This window comes from Equus caballus, chromosome 19 (assembly GCF_041296265.1).
Source record: "Equus caballus isolate H_3958 breed thoroughbred chromosome 19, TB-T2T, whole genome shotgun sequence".
Lineage (NCBI taxonomy): Eukaryota > Metazoa > Chordata > Mammalia > Perissodactyla > Equidae > Equus > Equus caballus.
Genome location: NC_091702.1, coordinates 36,865,907 through 36,883,114, shown reverse-complemented (window position 1 = coordinate 36,883,114; position 17,208 = coordinate 36,865,907). Strand labels below are relative to the sequence as shown.

General features: G+C 41.0%; 1 protein-coding gene across 1 annotated transcript in view; it reads right to left on the bottom strand.

Moving 5' to 3' along the window:
• The window catches only part of TPRG1 (tumor protein p63 regulated 1), a 198,613-nt gene extending 187,308 nt beyond the window's left edge, over positions 1-11,305 (bottom strand). Inside the window, exon 1 of the mRNA XM_070242686.1 lies at positions 11,180-11,305. The gene's annotated coding sequence lies outside the window, so the exon portion shown is untranslated. The remainder of the gene's footprint in view (positions 1-11,179) is intronic.
• Between the last annotated feature and the right edge of the window lie 5,903 nt (positions 11,306-17,208).

Below are 17,208 nucleotides of genomic sequence, written 5' to 3'. Positions count from 1 at the left end.
AGGTATTTACCCAAGTAAAATGAAAACCTACATTCACACAAAAATCTGTATGTAAACATTTGTAGCAGCTTTACTTGCAATCGCTGAAAACTGGAAACAACCATGGCACATACATACAATAAAATACGACTCAGTAATAAAAGGAACAAAGTATTGATACATGCAACCACATGGATCAATCTCAAATGCATTATTCTCGCTGAAAGAAGCTAGACTCCAAAGGCTTCAATAATGTGTGATTCCATTTATATAACATTCTTGCAAAGCCAAAACTATAGGGAGAAAAACAGACCAATGGTTGCCAGGGGAGCGGGATGGAATACAAAGGAGCAGTGGGGAACTGGGGGGAGTGAGAGAACTCTTCTATATCATGATTGTGGTGGTGCTTACAAGGCTAAATATCTGCCAGAACTTGCACAACTGTGTATAAAGGATGAATTTTACTGCAAGTAAATTTTACCTTAATTTTTTTTTAAGAAAAATAGTTCTTGATTGTGTAGCAAGGATGCCTCTCAGTCTACGCACTTAGATGTACTATAAACATTTGCTTCCTATAATTCAATGTAATAGTTTTAGCCTGTGTTTCTATTCTTCGGGGTTGGTGGGCAAACATATTATCAGATCTTCCTGAGACTTGTCCCTGATCCCTGCTTCTTCCGCGGTTATGCCATAGTTAGCATTCCACAGGCAGTAGCAAGGTGGGAGTACAGTGGCAATGGATCCATAATCATAGGTCCACACAAGTTGCTGCATCCTTTGTCCCACACTGCGTGGCCCATCATATCTGGTAACTCCATTGTTTCCCTGCCACTCTTAGGAAAAGGGAATTTTTCTTACAAGGCTGCCGCATATCAATTTTCACACTGTGCCCCATGCATGAGGCAGCCATTTCCTCTTTAGGATCTAGTTACTGCTCCATCAGCACTGCTGGGAAGTAGGGGGCAGGATCCTTCTTCTCTCTGGACCACAGAGCTCTCTGAGTCATCTCTTCTCTCTCTCTCTCTCCCCCTCCTCCCCTATTTCTCTCACACACATACCCCAGAGGAATGCTCTGCTCTCTCCTCTGCTTGCTTCTGGCCAAAATACTTGTCTATAACCTTAAATACCAACCTTTTACCTTCTCCACAAAACTCTCAACGTTTCCCTAAGGGCTTAGGCTTTTCCATGACAAATGTCAGAAAGACAAGCAGGCTATTTCTGAGTTCAGCCCTTTCACTGCCTCCCCTGAGGCAATCAAGTACAGAGCTAACTGCAGGGTTACAGAGGCGGTGAAGATGGAAATGCTGTAGAAAAAACAGATTGATATCTTAAAATATTATTCCACCTCACTTGGTTAAAAAATTTTAAAGGTTCTACCTTTATTGCAGTTTCCTTTCTAGGAAGATGGAAATACGGTACCACAAATATTGGGTTTTGACTTCACATTGTTAAAATTATATTATTATGTTATAAAATTATGCTATTCTACAGAATGCAGAAACAAAGATTTTTGAATGTAAGAAATAATATGCGAAGCAACAAGTGAAAAAGAACGTGCATTAAAATCATACTAAGAAAAGTTGTGGGTCTATCAGCATTCTGGACAGTTGTTCTGAAGCAAAAAAAGAAAAACAGATTCTAAAAAATAAAATTTATGAAAACTGTGCTGCCAAACGTTAAGTAAAAAATAATCAGTGAAAAAGAGTAATTAATTCATATATTACATATTCTCCTTTTTTAATCCTTCCCAATGGCAATCATGTACTTTTGAAGGGGACATCTGGAAACCTAAGCTCACTTAAAACATTCTCTTTCTAGCAAGCAGCTAGCCAAGAAGCTCTACGCTCTGAAAGCGCTGTCAGCTTGCCCCTGCCTCCAGCCCCAGATGAAGTCAGCCTGCCTCGCTATCAGACAGTCTAAACAATTGCACATTGGCTCCAAGTGCAAAGCACGCTCTCCAGATGTCCAGACTTCAGGGAAGCTACTGTTCAGACATAAATGAAGCCCCGAAATTTATCAGCCAGCAATCTGCTGGTGGGTAAGAGGGGCCACATTTAGTTGGATAGGCAACCAACCTGATTTACTCCTGGGTGCATATAGTAGAAGTGAAATAGTGACTTCCCCATCACACAAAGTATTCAAGCAGGGAATAGATGACTTTGGAGGACGTAGTGCAGAGGGGATTCAAAGGCAGTTAGTCTAAAGGGCATATAAGATCTCCTGCCCACATCAGACTTTATGATTCTATGAAATTCCCTTTTTTCAAGGAAATGAGACAAAAATACTACATTATGAGAAACTTCTCTTCTTTAATGAATCAAAGCCTGGCTGATTCCATAGAGAAATGAAAACAAATGATGCCATATTCAGGAATTGTATAACCTGAGATATAAATCAAACATAGTCTAGAAATTATGGAACTTTTTTTAACTTACATATCAATTCAGTACAATACTTATAGTGATATGCACAAGTTTTGATTTAAAGTAAGTTTGTGTTATATGACTGTACTGGGACTCGATGGTGCTCTGAATGCAGGAGAATGAACAAGAGAACTTACTAATTTGAAATAAGGAAAGAGGAGTAGTATGATTCAATGGGGGGGGAAGGCTAATGTATGAAATTTCCATAAAGGAATAATGTTGCATTGCTTTAAAGTCTACTGTTATTGCAAAGTGAAGTAAGTCAACAGAAAAAAAGCATAATTTGTAATAGACATATTATGAAGCAAAAGGTATATGTGAGAGAACTTTCAATTTTTTAAGCCACTGGGTTGACAAAAAACTAGTGTTTTCATTTTGACCAATTGCTCTCATAAGAAAATACGTTAAATGTGTTTAGATGGAGAAATTGTTTCTTGCCTTTATTCAGCATATATCATGTGCAGCCTGTCTGAAGTTCTCTGAACCTCCCAAAATGGGATTAAGGCTGTGAGATCTTCCCTTTACATTCTTCCCACAGCGGGGCACGTGAAGAAATCAAGTCATGGAAGTCATAGGGTTGCAGGGGCTTATGGAAAACCTCTGCACCTTTGCCTCAATTTTGCTGTGAATCTAAAACTTCTCCAAAAAATAAAGTCTGCTAAAAAACACGTCAGGGGATTGTCTTTTACCTAGATCTTTCCAGGAGCAGATACTATGCTTTCCCAAGATTAAAAAAATGAAATTATGTGCGTTTAAATTATTGCTGAAAGAAACCCTTTTTATTTTTAATAAAATAAATTAATAAGGGAAACATTTACATTTTAAATTTTACTTTTTTATTAAGATTGGCACCTGAGCTAACAACTGTTGCCAATCTTTTTTTTTTTAAAGATTGGCACCTGAGGTAACAGCCTTTGCCAATCTTTTTTTTTTTTTCTGCTTTTTCTCCCCTAAATCCCCCCAGCACATAGTTGTATATTTTTTTAGTTGTGGGCCCTTCTAGTTGTGGCATGTGGAACACCGCCTCACCGTGTCCTGACGAGTGGTGCCACATCCACGCCCAGGATCCAAACCAGCGAAACCCTGGGCAGCCCAAGCAGAGCGCGTGAACTTAACCGCTGAGCCATGGGGCCGGCCCCTAAATTTTAAGTTTTAAAATTAAAAACTGCTAATGGAAAGTTACTAGGCTAAGAGTCTACAAGTACTACCAGCTCTGACCACAGCCCCACCTGCCACCTGCTATATGAGTTTGTGTCAGTCAGTTCCTTTTTCTGGACCTCAGTTTCATCGGATGGAAATTGGGACAGTAATAACCACCCTTCCCTTCCTAAAATGACAGGAACATGAAAACCCTTTGAAAACATCACGGCCATATACAAATGTAAGCAAAGAGGAAAGAAAACAGTATGTTGCAGGAATCATTTATTCCTTCCTTCATTTATTCAGTCGTCCATTCATCTGGCAAATATGTGAATTCCCAACACAGGCTCTCTGCCAGGCACTGGGAATTTCACAGTAAACAAAGCAGACAAATTGCAACCTCTCTGGAGTTTATAGTCTAGTAGAGAAGACAGGCGCTACATAATCATACAAATAAACATTTAAAATTGTGATGTTTGCCATAAGGAAAAGTTAAAGGCATGTTGGAAAATAATGATGGGTCATCTGTTTAGAGGGGCACTTGGGTGGCAAGTAGAAGAATCAAGGAAAGTTTCCCAGAGACTTGAAGCATGAGGAGTTGGCAGGAAAAATTTTGAGGAGAATAAATTGCTGAGTGTATTCCAGGTAAAGTAAAAAGGACGTGCAAAGGCCCTAGGGTGGAAAGAACTTGACATATTCAAGGCACAAGCAGAAGGCCTGGGTAGCTGTTGATGGTTTTCATTCATGCTACCATGATGATGACTTCATACTGCTTTTGAGAATAGACTAGAACAACTGTGAATATTGACACACTAATTTTTACTTAGGCTAAACTTTCTATCCTCAACAAATGTTTCTAGTTTAGAGTGCCTCTATATCCAATGTAAATTTCTTCTTTTTTTTTTTTAGGAAGATTATCCCTGAGCTAACTGCTGCCTATCCTCCTCTTTTTGCTGAGGAAGACTGGCCCTGAGCTAACATCCGTGCCCAGCTTCCTCTACTTTATACGTGGGATGCCTACCACAGCATGGCTTGCCAAGCGGTGCCATGTCCACACCCGGGATCCAAACCGGTGAACCCTGGGCTGCCAAGAAGCGGAACGTGCAAACTTAACTGCTGTGCCACAGGCCAGCCCCCTCCAATGTAAACTTCTAATCCCTTTACACTTAGTATTTATTATGCATGAAGGACATTTTGGATATCCTCTATTCTGTAGGCTTCAAAGAGAAAGTCAGCTTGTTAAAGTTAAGAATTTTAAAAAGACAATGGAAAAACTATGCTGAGAAAAGATAAGTGGACCCAAAACCTATCACACAAGCAACACTTGAAGATCCTAAAGATAGTGGTGCTGGAAAAGAGATAATGAAGGAGACACAATCTTGATCCCACACACCTACTCAAGCTGTCTTATGGAGAAAGTGAGACTTTGATTATTTAGATGGAAACCAGAAGATTTCATGGTTTAAGTTTGCTGAAGGGCAAAATGTTCCTCAGTATGTAAGAAAGAAATGGATAATAATGGGAGATGTCTAATTTAGCAGAGAGAAGAAAAAGGTATTCCTCTAGAAGTCACAAATAAACCATAAATGTAAGTACAAATTAGATCACCCCTGGGGTATAGAGTTGTAGAGAGCTTTGTACTCTATAGATGGTTTCTACAAAACCTTTATCAGTGGGGAGAAATTTTTATTCATCAGAAATCTTCTTTAGCATTGCCCAGGATGGATTTAGAAAATCAGTTTGCTAGGGCAAATTTGCTAGGGGGAGGAGGTAAGAGTCCCAGGTACCTGGCTTGAGCAGAAATGTTCTGTACCTGGTCTGGGAAAAAGTTGTTTTTTGATTTCTGGAGGTGGATGGGGATAAGTCAAGAAAGTTATAGAGCCAGGGAAGATACCGAAGTTTGAAGAGCTGTGCAGGTGATGGTCACAAGTCAGAAGAAGGCATTTTAATATGAGACAAAGAGCAAGTGTGACCCAAGAGAGAAGGTACATTCAAGGAAGTGCAAGAATCAATAGTTCAGGTGTATGTTGTGTGAGTTGGTTTGGTGAATAGGTAAATTGGAGGTTAGCTCATGAAAGAATAGAGATTGACCCAGTAGGTCAAGAGTTCTTAACCTTGAGTTTCTTCTAGTCTTCTCAACCTGTGAATATAGTCTGTTATCTGTTATCGGTACAAATGAGAGCTTTGTTCTGTGACCTCCCTAGAGTTTCCCTTAGGGAATGCGGCAACTCAGCCTGAGTCAGGGAGAGTCCTGGGTTTTATTTATGTTGACTTAAGTATGATTAGGAGACAAGATAGGACACAGAGATTGATAGAGATTTTATCAGATCATCATGCTGATGGAATTTTAAAAGGTGATCTGCTATGATAAATGCCCCCTAAATCCCCCTTTCAATTCCAAGCCAGATGAGGGATTAGAAATTCAGATAGCATTTACCTAGTGTCTGTTATCTGCCAAGCATTGCATATGTGCTTTATTCCCAACACAGGCCTGTAAGGTAAGTGCTAGTCTCATCTTACAGAGAAGAGGAGACTCAAAGTGGTTAACTCCTTTATTCATTTCATTCAGTCACTTATTTATTAGGTCAACATATATAAGAGGTTCAGCACCTCTTATGTGCTACCAGGGAGAGCATTTACCAGGTGCTGCTCTGGGGGGACCTACCAGGAGCTACCGTAGAGGGCACTTATTGCTTTATCTGTCTAGCACCCCTTGTTCTTAGAACAACCACTTTTCTTTTTGGATCTTCCCTTTTATCCTGTCTTTTATACATATCACTAAAACTTCCATTTTCTCACCTGACTCCTATACCTTGACCACAAGCATTGGTCAACTGACTTAGTATTTTGGGATTTGGAACTAAGAGAATATCAGGATAAGGTCTGGTCAATGGCTGAAAAGTATAAGATGAAAAGTTCAGGAGCTGTGATGGGCCATGATTTTTGCCAGCTAGAGGAAGTCTATAGTGAAAGGGAAAAATGAAGCTGATACAATGAAACCAGCAGAGACAAGAGACAGGGACGGATCTTGACAGCAGTCACATATCTGCTCCATTATTGTGCCTTTCCCAAGGACTGGGTGTTCACCTCTTCCTTGGATTCTATGAGTATATCCCAGGATCCTTCAAAAAATTCTTTCTGTTCAAGCTTGCCTTCTTTTTTTCTTTTTACTTCTAATAGGTTGTTACCACGCTAGGCATGAAAGACACAAAGATGAAAAACACACAGTCCCTGCCTTATGGCACTCTAGGAGGTGTTCATAAGGACACACGTATGGACATGGATCATTACAACATTCTCAGTGGGGTGGAGTCGGGACATGACTCCCTCTGGTGTGTATCTGAATCATCCAACTACATCTTTCCTTTACCACTCATCTTCTGCAAGATCTTGATCTACTTCCTCCCTCCAGGCATGGGCTCCCTAACTAAGAATCTGGCTACAATGATGTACAACAATTGATGTAACTCAAGGGTCTGCAAACATTTTCTGTAAAGGGCCAGATAACAAATATTTTGGCTTTGTGGACTATATAGACTCTGTCACAACTATTCAATTCTGCTCTTGTAGTGCAAAAGCAGCCACAGAGAATACATACATGTGTGAGCATGCCTGTGTTCCGATAAAACTTTATTGAAACATTTGGGGTATGGTGAGTTCAGTTTGGTATGTGGTCAGTGTGAGATACCGCTGAGACATTCAAATAGAGACAGAGGACAGCATTCAGTTGCCTATGAAGGTAGATCAGCTTTTTACATACATTTGCTTACTGCATATGACCCTACAACCCTATGAGGTAGATGCTATTATTATTCTCATTTTGCAGATGAAGAAACTAAGGTAAAGGAAAGGCCAAGGGAAGTGTCTTTTTACTATAACTCTATTTGGATTTCGCATCTCCTGGCCTGAATTACAGAATCAAGAGTTAATTGAATATAGGAACAGGTGACAAGATCATTTAGAAAGAGTATGTAGGATGAAAAGGGAGGAAGACAGGTTGAAACCCCAGGAAGAGAAACTTTTAGGGGCTGGGGAAAGTAGTGATTTGGTGGTTCTGTCCCCTCTCTAGAGCAAGAATGTCTGAGTTCAAATCCCAACTCAGCTTATTAGCAGCTGGAGGATTTGAACAAGTCATTTAGACACCTCTATTCCTGTTTCCTCTTCTGAAAAATAAGAATAGTTATAGCACCTACCTTCTAGGTTGTATGTATCATGTAAAAAGATATATGGAAAATTTGATCATGCAGCATGGCAAATAGTGAATACTCAAGAAATATTTACTATTATTGCTATCATTAACTTGAAAAGGAAACAGAAAAAAATGAATGTTAAATTGGAAAAGTGGGAAAACATACTGTTCTAGTAGCAAAGGAAAGAGAAACTTCAAGAGACAGGAAGTACACAAAGCATCAGATACTGTAGAGAGGTCAAGAAAAATGGGCCACAAACAGATCCATTTGGTTTTCCCACTTCAAGGTCTTGTGTGGAGTAGCCAAGGCAGCAGCCAGGCAGTGGCTGATGGAGGAAAGAGCAGGTGGTGAAGAAGTGGAGTCAATAATAACCAAGTATACTCTCAAATGGTTTGTAGGTGAAGGGAGCAGAGAGTGTTGGCTAAAGGAGATGTCAGTGGGATGTGGTTTTCGATAAGCATGAGTTGCCTAGGTAGGAGAGATGGGTAATTTGCTATGGTAAAGGGAAAAAGCAAGAGGTAAAGAAGAGGTTGAAGATATAGGAACAGGAGAGAACTGCTAGATCAAATTTCTTGAGGAGGAAGAGATAAGTGATAAGATCCAGGGCTCAGGGGGAAATTGACCTGAAAGGTGAAGAGATACCTCTTCCACAGAGGTAGGTGTAGACAAGATAAGGAATGGTCACAGCTGTAATTCTCATGTGATAATATCAACATCACTGTGAAGTAGCAGATATGGTACATTGTTGAAAATAATACTCATGGGATAGAGCAACTGAGTATCCAGAAAATTATAAAATGTCTGTGGTAGAGAAACTCTGAATACATAAAAGACTTTACAGGTGTCGCTGAAGGCCAGACCAAGGTTGGAAGTATGAATTTATTGTGGTGCCAATTCATGTGGTGGCATGATTTTCCCAACTGACTCAGTGGTCTAAGTGTAAGAGCAGAGGAAACAGAGAGTGGAGTTGATTCAGAATGATGTGCCATGGCCAAGGAAAGGGATTTATGATACCAATAAGAGAATGGCCATCTAGGCAGGACAGGATAAACAAACAAACAGGAAAACAGAGGAAGACTGTTAGGTGGGGGTGGGTAGACATGGGCAGCACAAGGAGTAATGAAGACCATAAGAGAAGAGATGAAGGGGATGAGAGATGGAAAGATAGAGATTTGTAGTTAGAGAAGGAAATCCTGAAGTCTGTGAAAATCAAGGAATTGGATAGCTCTGGATATTGACCACATAGAACCATGGTAGCACTTAGGGAAGGAGAGAGAACTCCAAGTTGTGTGCCTAAATCTTCAATGAATGTGGAGAAAGATTAAGAGGTCCGTCATTGACGGTGGAGGGGCAGGTGTGGACTGTGGAACATTGGGATAATATAGCCAAATACCATGCTTCTTTAAGAGAAATAGGGAATTGGAGGAAAACTAATGATTTGGAAGCAACAATGTATAGGTATAGGAAAAGGTCACATTGCTCTAACTTCAGGGTAAGAATTAAGAAAAACATATTGGTATGGAGCTTCCTCAAAATGTTAAAAATAGAACTACCATTTCATCTAGCAATTGCACTTCCGGGAATATATCCAAAGGAAACACCAACTCAAAAAGATATCTGCATCCCCATGTTCACAGCAGTATTGTTTACAAGAGCCAAGACATGGAAACAACCTAAGCATCCCTCAATAAATGAATGGATAAAGAAGTTGTGGGATATATATTCAATGGAATACTATTCAGCTGTTAAAAAATGAGGAAATCCTACCATTTGCAACAACATGGATGGACCTTGAAGGCATTATGCTAAGTGAAATAAGTCAGACAAAGACAAATATTATATGATCTCACTTATATGTAGAATCTAATTTTTTAAAAAAACCACCAAACTCGTAGAAAAAGAGAGAGAGATATGGTCACCAGAGGTGGGGAGTGGGGGGAGAGGGAATTGGAGGGAGGCAGTCAAAAGGTACAAACTTCCAGTTGAAAGATAAATAAGTACTGGGGATGAAATGTACAACATGATGACTATAGCTAACACTGCTGTATGATACAGAGGAAAATTGTTAAGAGAATAAATACTGAGAGTTCTCATCACAAGGAGATTTTTTTTCTTTTCTTTTTATTGTATCTATATAAGATGATGGATGTTCATTAAACCTATTGTGGTAATCATTTCACAATATATGTAAATCAAATCACCATGCTGTCCGCCTTAAACTTATACAGTGATGGATGTCAATTATTTCTCAGTAAAACTGGGGGAAAAAAGAAAGAAAAATAAACAGTTAAGATGGCAAAAAGAAAAACGTGTTGGAAGTTCATGTAAGAGAACCCCCAGACAAATGATATCCCCTGGGGAGACCAGATTTCAGTTAGGGCAGAAGATAGGGAAAAAACTCTGTAAAGAGGCTAAAAATACGAGAGAGTTTGTCAGCATGCACAGGCAGGTCCAAGGGTGTGATCCAAAGAGGGGTTGGAAGGAGTGGTATGCAGAAGGGAAGAGAGGAGGAATCAAAGCAGGACAGGGATGCGGGGATGCGCCTAGAGAAGCAGTTATGACCCAGGGGCACAGCTGCCAAGGACAGCTGTGATGTGAAGCCTGGCAGAGTTCTCTGCCTTCAAATTTCCAAAAGAAACTTTGAAAAAAACTTGTTTTGATGCTAGAAAACCATGGCATTTGCTCAGGGTTCCAAACAGCATGTTGGTGAAAATACGATGCCTCCAAAATAATCTTTTTCTGGGTGTGCAGGGCAGGATTTTCTTTTACCAAAAACGTAGCTTGTGGTGGAAGCTACAGTAACTCCACTGACAAATAAGAGGGCACACATCTGTCTTGGTGGCACCCACTGCTGCCTGGACTGGTCAAGTAAGCTGTCCAAGCTCACATAGTCTGCCAATGATAAAGCTTATATTCAAACCCTTGTCTGATGGAATCAAAGTCTGGGCTTTTTGCACCAGGCTGCCTCTACATAAAGCTATTCTATCGATATCTGTTCTATCAATAGCTATTTTAGCTCTTTCTCAGGGTCGCTGTAGAGAATAAATGAGTTAATATTTGCAAAAGCAATCAACTTTGTGAGCAGAGATACATCATACAAATATTAGCCACTAGCATTACCAAGTAATTTATTACGTGACAGTATGAGATGCATACTGGAAACAAAATATGAAGTTCCATAGAGTAGGGTAGAGAGGCAAAGCCAAGCCCCATGGGGAGTGACTTGGCAGGGGATCATGGTAGAGATGAGACTGGAGCTGGCCTTTGAATGATGGGTTTCATTTTCCCCGAAGATATTCTCCTCTAGATTTTCAGACATACCCTTCCTATCTCCATTTCAACTAAGCTGAGGAATTTCAGCCTTTAGTAAGGAATGGGGAGAAATCATCAAGGCCCCACTGCACAAACTGAAGCCAGGTGTGCCATGGGGGAACAGAGCCCACCTACCTCACAAGGTCATCATCCTCCCTTGGCAAAAACACTCCTTGCTGCTTCAGCCCAACTCCTGGGGCCTGACCTCTTTTTCAAGCCTGTAGTCAGCCTGCTTATCGGGTCTGACCTCCTCCAGCTGGATCTTGTTTTGGACTTGGCTCCTTTCTTCTCAGCTGTTTCCATTTTAGGCCTCTGTTCCTGATTCTTGAAAGCAAAAGTAGCCAAGCCCCTTCCCTCTGCCCAGGGCAAGGCAAAGAGATTGTATTTGGGCACCATGGACCTAGATAGGACAAAAGAGAGGTGTCCATCATTGGCCTTCTGGCGGAAGCCTCTTGTGAGTAAGCTGAGCCTCTCCTAGAGTTTAGGATTCAGAAGAACAGGGCTACATATCTCAACATGTTAGAACAGGGCGAAGAGAGATTTCAGAAGGAAGGAAAAGGCAATGGCCTTATTTTCCGGGTTGTGGCTGAAGAGACTAGAGGTAGCAGATCCCTGAGCATCTATTATCCACTTTCCATGTTGAGCAGTTGAGCTACTGATGAGCTACTTCTGATGTAGCTTTTATCCAGCTATGAGACCCAGTGTGTTTAGAACTAGAAACTCACCCATCCTGCCGTGTAAACAACAAAAACAGACAGAAACCTGTCCTTACATTTCTGTGCCACAGATTTGGGAGTGTGCCTCCACCTTCAGGAGCAAGTGGCTTCCTGGAAGACTAAAGGGGATAAGAAAAAAAAGCAAGACTAATTCTCCCTACTGCCCACTCTCAGGCCACTGCCCTGCCTGCCCCCCCCCCCCCCCCCTTCCTGCAAACAACCCCTCCTACTCCCCAAGGGCTGCCATTTTGGAGCCAAAATCCACTTTGTCAGCGCAATAGCAGCCCTGCCTCTCTTGCTCTACACACCATGTGACCCTGGAGAACCTCCAGGGCATATTTCATCTGGCATCAGCAACAAGAGGTCACCGTGACCCAAAACTTCCTGCATTCTCAGGCCTGGCAGCGCCTGCCAAAGCCAGCCATGGCGGGGGAAGGAGAGCGCCACTCGGGGGGAGCTGACCAAGGGTGGTGTCCGCCGCCCTGCCTGCCAGCAGACAGCAGCACTGGTTTTCCACTGCCGGCCATTCATTCGACTTGGCCAGCTTTATTCCTTCCCTGGGACCAAGTCAACAAGCTGAGACCAGAGGAGCTGTGACTCTGGCACGCAGAGGAAAGCCATTTCTGTTTGCGTGCTCACCATAGGCAGCAGCTGGGCTCAGTGGCCCCCAGAGATTCTGATTTCCCACCTGTCCTACCTGCTGGGCACTGCTGTGTGACAGGGTTCAAGACTCCCAGGGATTGCTGCCCGCCCCCCTCTTTTTTTCCTACAGAGGAAAAAACAAATCATTATAGAGACCAGAGACTTCATGTTGAATTTTGCTCAAAGACAATGAAAGTGAACCTCTAAGGCTGGGAAATGATTTTAGTATCAGTTTACAGGGTCCCCTTCCATGCAAGAATCATAAAGTTTTAGGGCTAGAAAAGATCGTAAACCATCCAAGTCAGTGGTTCTTCATTCAGTTTGGTAAAGAGACCTTTGAGTAACTGATGAAAACAACCCACTCCCTGCCCTAGGAAAAAACCCACAGACCCACAAGATTTTGGTCTCAATTTGGGGAATGTTGGGACTCCTGAAGCCCATCTGTGGATGTTCTTGTCTGCCTCCAGCCCCGTTCCTTTCCCCTTCAGCCCGTCAATTTGCAAAAGGGAAAATGTGAGGCCCAGAGAGGGTGTTGGCTCCCGCAAGGATCAAGCCTGGATGTGGCCCTGCTGCACCCAGATCTCCTGATTCAGGGCCTTTTGTGATGGATTGCATCATGCTTTCTTCCCTTGCTCTTATTTTCTTTATTCTTATCATCTCTCATTTTCTTCATTTTTCCCCTTTCTGCTTTCTCTCCTTAGTTCTTTCTCTCTTTCTTTCCCTCATCCCACTCTTTTCTTCTTTCTTTCTGCCCTGTGCCTCAGGCACCCAATCGACTGATCAAGTCTGAGCTCTGTGGTCCTCTGAAGAGGTCACCAGCTCCTGCTGATTCAAAAGATATAAGGTGTAAATCAAGGAAAGAATGAAATTGCAGAAAGGAGTGAAATAAAGGAGAAAATCTTGTGTCTCTCCCCAAATGTTCAGTATAGATCTAGTGCAAATGTCTTTTCATCCTTAATAAAGAAGAGACAACTACATAAGGGGGAGAAATTCAGAAACCAGTCCTGTAGATCAATGGTTCTCAAAGTGTCATCCAGGGACCCCTCTGATCTCTGAGACCTTTTGAGGAGGTCTGCAAGGTCAAAAGTGTTTTCCCCATGATGCTAAGATGTGATTTGCATTCTCACTGTGTTAACATTTGAACTGATTGTGCAAAAAAACACTGTGGGTAAAATTTCTGGGGCCCTAGCCTGTATCAAAGCATTGAAACCAAGTTGGACTCATGGTCATTATAATCTTCACTGCCATGAAAACCAGTTTTTTAAAAAAGTAAATTTCACTTAAGAATGCCCTTCAAGAAGCAATTAAAATTATTTGTTTTATTAAATTTAGAATTTTGAGTACACATCTTTTTCTGTTCCATGACAAAAGGGAAAATGTGCATAAAGCATTTTTGCTGCATACTGACATGTAATAGTTGTCTGAAGGAAAAGTGCTTATGCAAATAAGATGGAAGCTATGCCAATCACCTTTTTCCAGTTTTACCTGGAAGAATGACTGACAAAGTATGGTTGTTTAAACCTGTATATTTGGCAGACATTTTATTAATAATGAACAAAGTGAGGCTGTCACTTCAAGGGCAAAAATGACAATACCTTTTGCCAATCATAAATTCAACCTTTTGATAAAAAAATTAGAATGTTGGAAAATGTATATCCACCATAAACTTAACTGCTTTGCAGGACTGAAAACTTTTCTGAATAGATAGATGGTGATATTGAGAAATGTGGTTATTTGGAATGAAATGCATCAACATTTGAAAGATCAATATAAGTCAGTGAACCAATACTTCCCAAATGACCAATGCATAGTGTGACAAAACCATGCATGGGAAAAATAGCTATTTATAATGCAAGATAGACTAGTGGATTTTAATATAACTGGGTATAAAATGTTCATTAATATGGTTCCAGATTTCACAATGCTCCTAAACTTTAAGAAACTACCACGTATTGAGTTTTGATGTAGTAGCAAAGAAAAATGTCTACAATTATCTGAAAACGTTTTTAAAATATTCCACCCTTTTTCAACTGCATATCTGTATAAGGCAGAATTTCCTTCATCTACTTTTAACTAAACAACATATTATTGCAAATTGAATATAAAAGAAGATAGGAAAATCTACCAGTCTCAATTAAAGCAGACTTTAAAGAGATTCACAAAATGTAAAACAATACCATTTTTCTTTTGGAAAATGTGCGAATTTGTAAATTTTTTTAATTTCTCAGTTTTAATTTCTACTACAGTAAACATGAATAGATAAAACCCACACAAGCAAAAGCTCTTTGGAGTCCTCAATAATTTTAAAGAATGCAAAGGAGTCCTGAGGCCAAAATGTTTGAGCACCACTGCTGTAGACTGTTACAGGAGGAAGCAGAGATAAATCAATGCAGCACTCATCTACTGAGCATTCAATACAGATGCGGCTCAGTGCTGAGTCCTATGGGGGATACAGCTCTCACAGACCTCAGAGTCTAAGAGGAAGATAAGACATACAGGTCCATAATTGCTCCGGGAGAACAGGAGTGCCCCTGGAGAGAAGAAACAAGGCACCACCAGAGCTCCACTTGGATTGGAGGGCTAGAAAAGTCTTCACAAGGGGAGACAACAGTTGGGAAGCCTGAATAAAAACTGAGCATTCAGAAAACAAAACCAAAAAAGAGGCAGAGGGATGGGGTGGGGTTGGTGCCTGTCAACAGAGAGAAGAGCAGAGGGACAGGAGCACAGATGGTGTATTGAGTGGAGAGCAAGCATTCCTTTAGATGCAACTGAGATATGATTTGCAAAGCTTCATGGGAGAAGCCTCTTATACCATTGGTGCTCAATAAATGTTTCCAGCTGAATCTGTGTATGCAAACAATGAGAGACTAAGCCATGGATGGGTTTAGCTGTGTCTTATCATCCCCACTTCCCACAGTACATGTGAGAAAATTTTGTGGACAAAGCTGGTAGAGGCCAAAAGAACTGAGATGATTCATACAAAGTGCAAATAAGAGGAAGAGTGAGCCCCTGACCAAACTCCCCTCTCCTGGCTTCAAGGTCTCCTTCACCAGACAATTCCTTTTGAAGTCAGGCCCTGGCTGAGATCCCCTGTCCCAACTTGAGAAGGACACTGAAAGAATAAGGTGGAGACAGACACAAGCCTTGAGATTTATCATTTGAAGCACTTCTGAACACCCACTCCCTGATAGGAGCAATGGGGATTCAGAGACAAGAAAGACTCTGTTCTTATGCTCACAGTCTCTTAAATAAGACATTCAGCAGAGAGAGACTCATCTGACCATGACTGAGAGAAGATTGGGCTACCCTAAGTAGCGAGCACAGAGCACAGAGAGGAGCTCCATCAAAAGGATGATGAAGCTTTCCAGAGAGGATGGAGAAGACGGGAATGACTCAACAGGTTTTTAAAGGATGGAGATACAGAACTCTAATTAATGAATTCAAAGGCTACTGAAGGGCTGTGACCCTTCTTTCCTCTAGGTCACCAGCACAGCAAAGACATTCCTTGCCTGTCACGGCAAAGACATTCCATTTGTGTGTGATGCAATATTCTCAATGCAAGGGTGAGGAAGAGAGATGCCGCTGAGACTCAATTTTTCCCAGCTTTATTGAGGTATTATTGACATATAACATATGTGAGTTTAATGTACAATGTAATATTTAATACATGAATATATTGCAAAATGATTACCACAATAAGGTTGGTTAACACCTCGATCCTTTCACATAATTACCATTTTTTGTGTGTGGTGATAACTTTTAAGATCTACTCCCTTAACAACCTTCAAGTGTATGATACAGTATTGTTAATGATGTACATTAAATCCCCAGAACTTATTCCTCTTATAACTGGAAGTTTGTACCCTTTGACAAATATTTTCCCATTTCCCCTACGCCTCAGCCCCTGACAACCACCATTCTATTCTCTATTTTTTTTAGTTAGGCTTTTTAAGGTTCCATATATAAGCAAGAACAAACACTATCTTGCTCTTTCTGGCTTATTTCACTTAGCATAATGCCCTCAAGATCCATTCATGTTTTCGAAAGTGGCAGAATTTCCTTCTTTTTTATGGCTGAATGATATTCTGTAAATAGTTACCACATCTTCTTTATCCATTCATCAGTTGATGGACACAATCCATGTCTTGGATATTGTGAATAATGGTGCAATGAACATGGGGGTACAGATATCACTTTGAGATAATGATTTCATTTCTTTTGGATACAGACCCAGAAGTGGGATTATTAGATCACATGGTAGTTTTATTTTCAATTTTTTTATTTTTTGGTGAGGAAGATTGGCCCTGAGCTAACGTCTGTGCCAATCTTCCTCTATTTTGTATGTGGGATGCCACCACAGCATGGCTTGATAAGCGATGTGTAGGTCCATGCCCAGGATCCAAACCCACAAACCCCAGGCCACCAAAGTGGAGTGCACAAACTTAACCACTACACCACTGGGCAAGCCTCTATTTTGAATGTTTTTGAGGAAGCTCCATACTGTTTTCCATTGTGGCTGCACCAATTTATATTCCCATCAACAGTGCTCAAGGGTTCCCTCTTTTCCACAGGCTCACCAATACTTGTTATCACTTTGTCTTTTTGATGATAGCCATTCTAACATGTGTGAGGTGACATCTCATTGTGGTTTTGATTTGCATTTCCCTGATGAATAGTGATGTTGAGCATCTTTTCATGCACCTGCTGGCCATTTCCAAGATCCAGTTATGAATATGCCACACATTATCTGTGCTCTGGTCTGTGACTCCCCACTCTCTCCTTTCCCACCATTAGAAATCTTGTCAG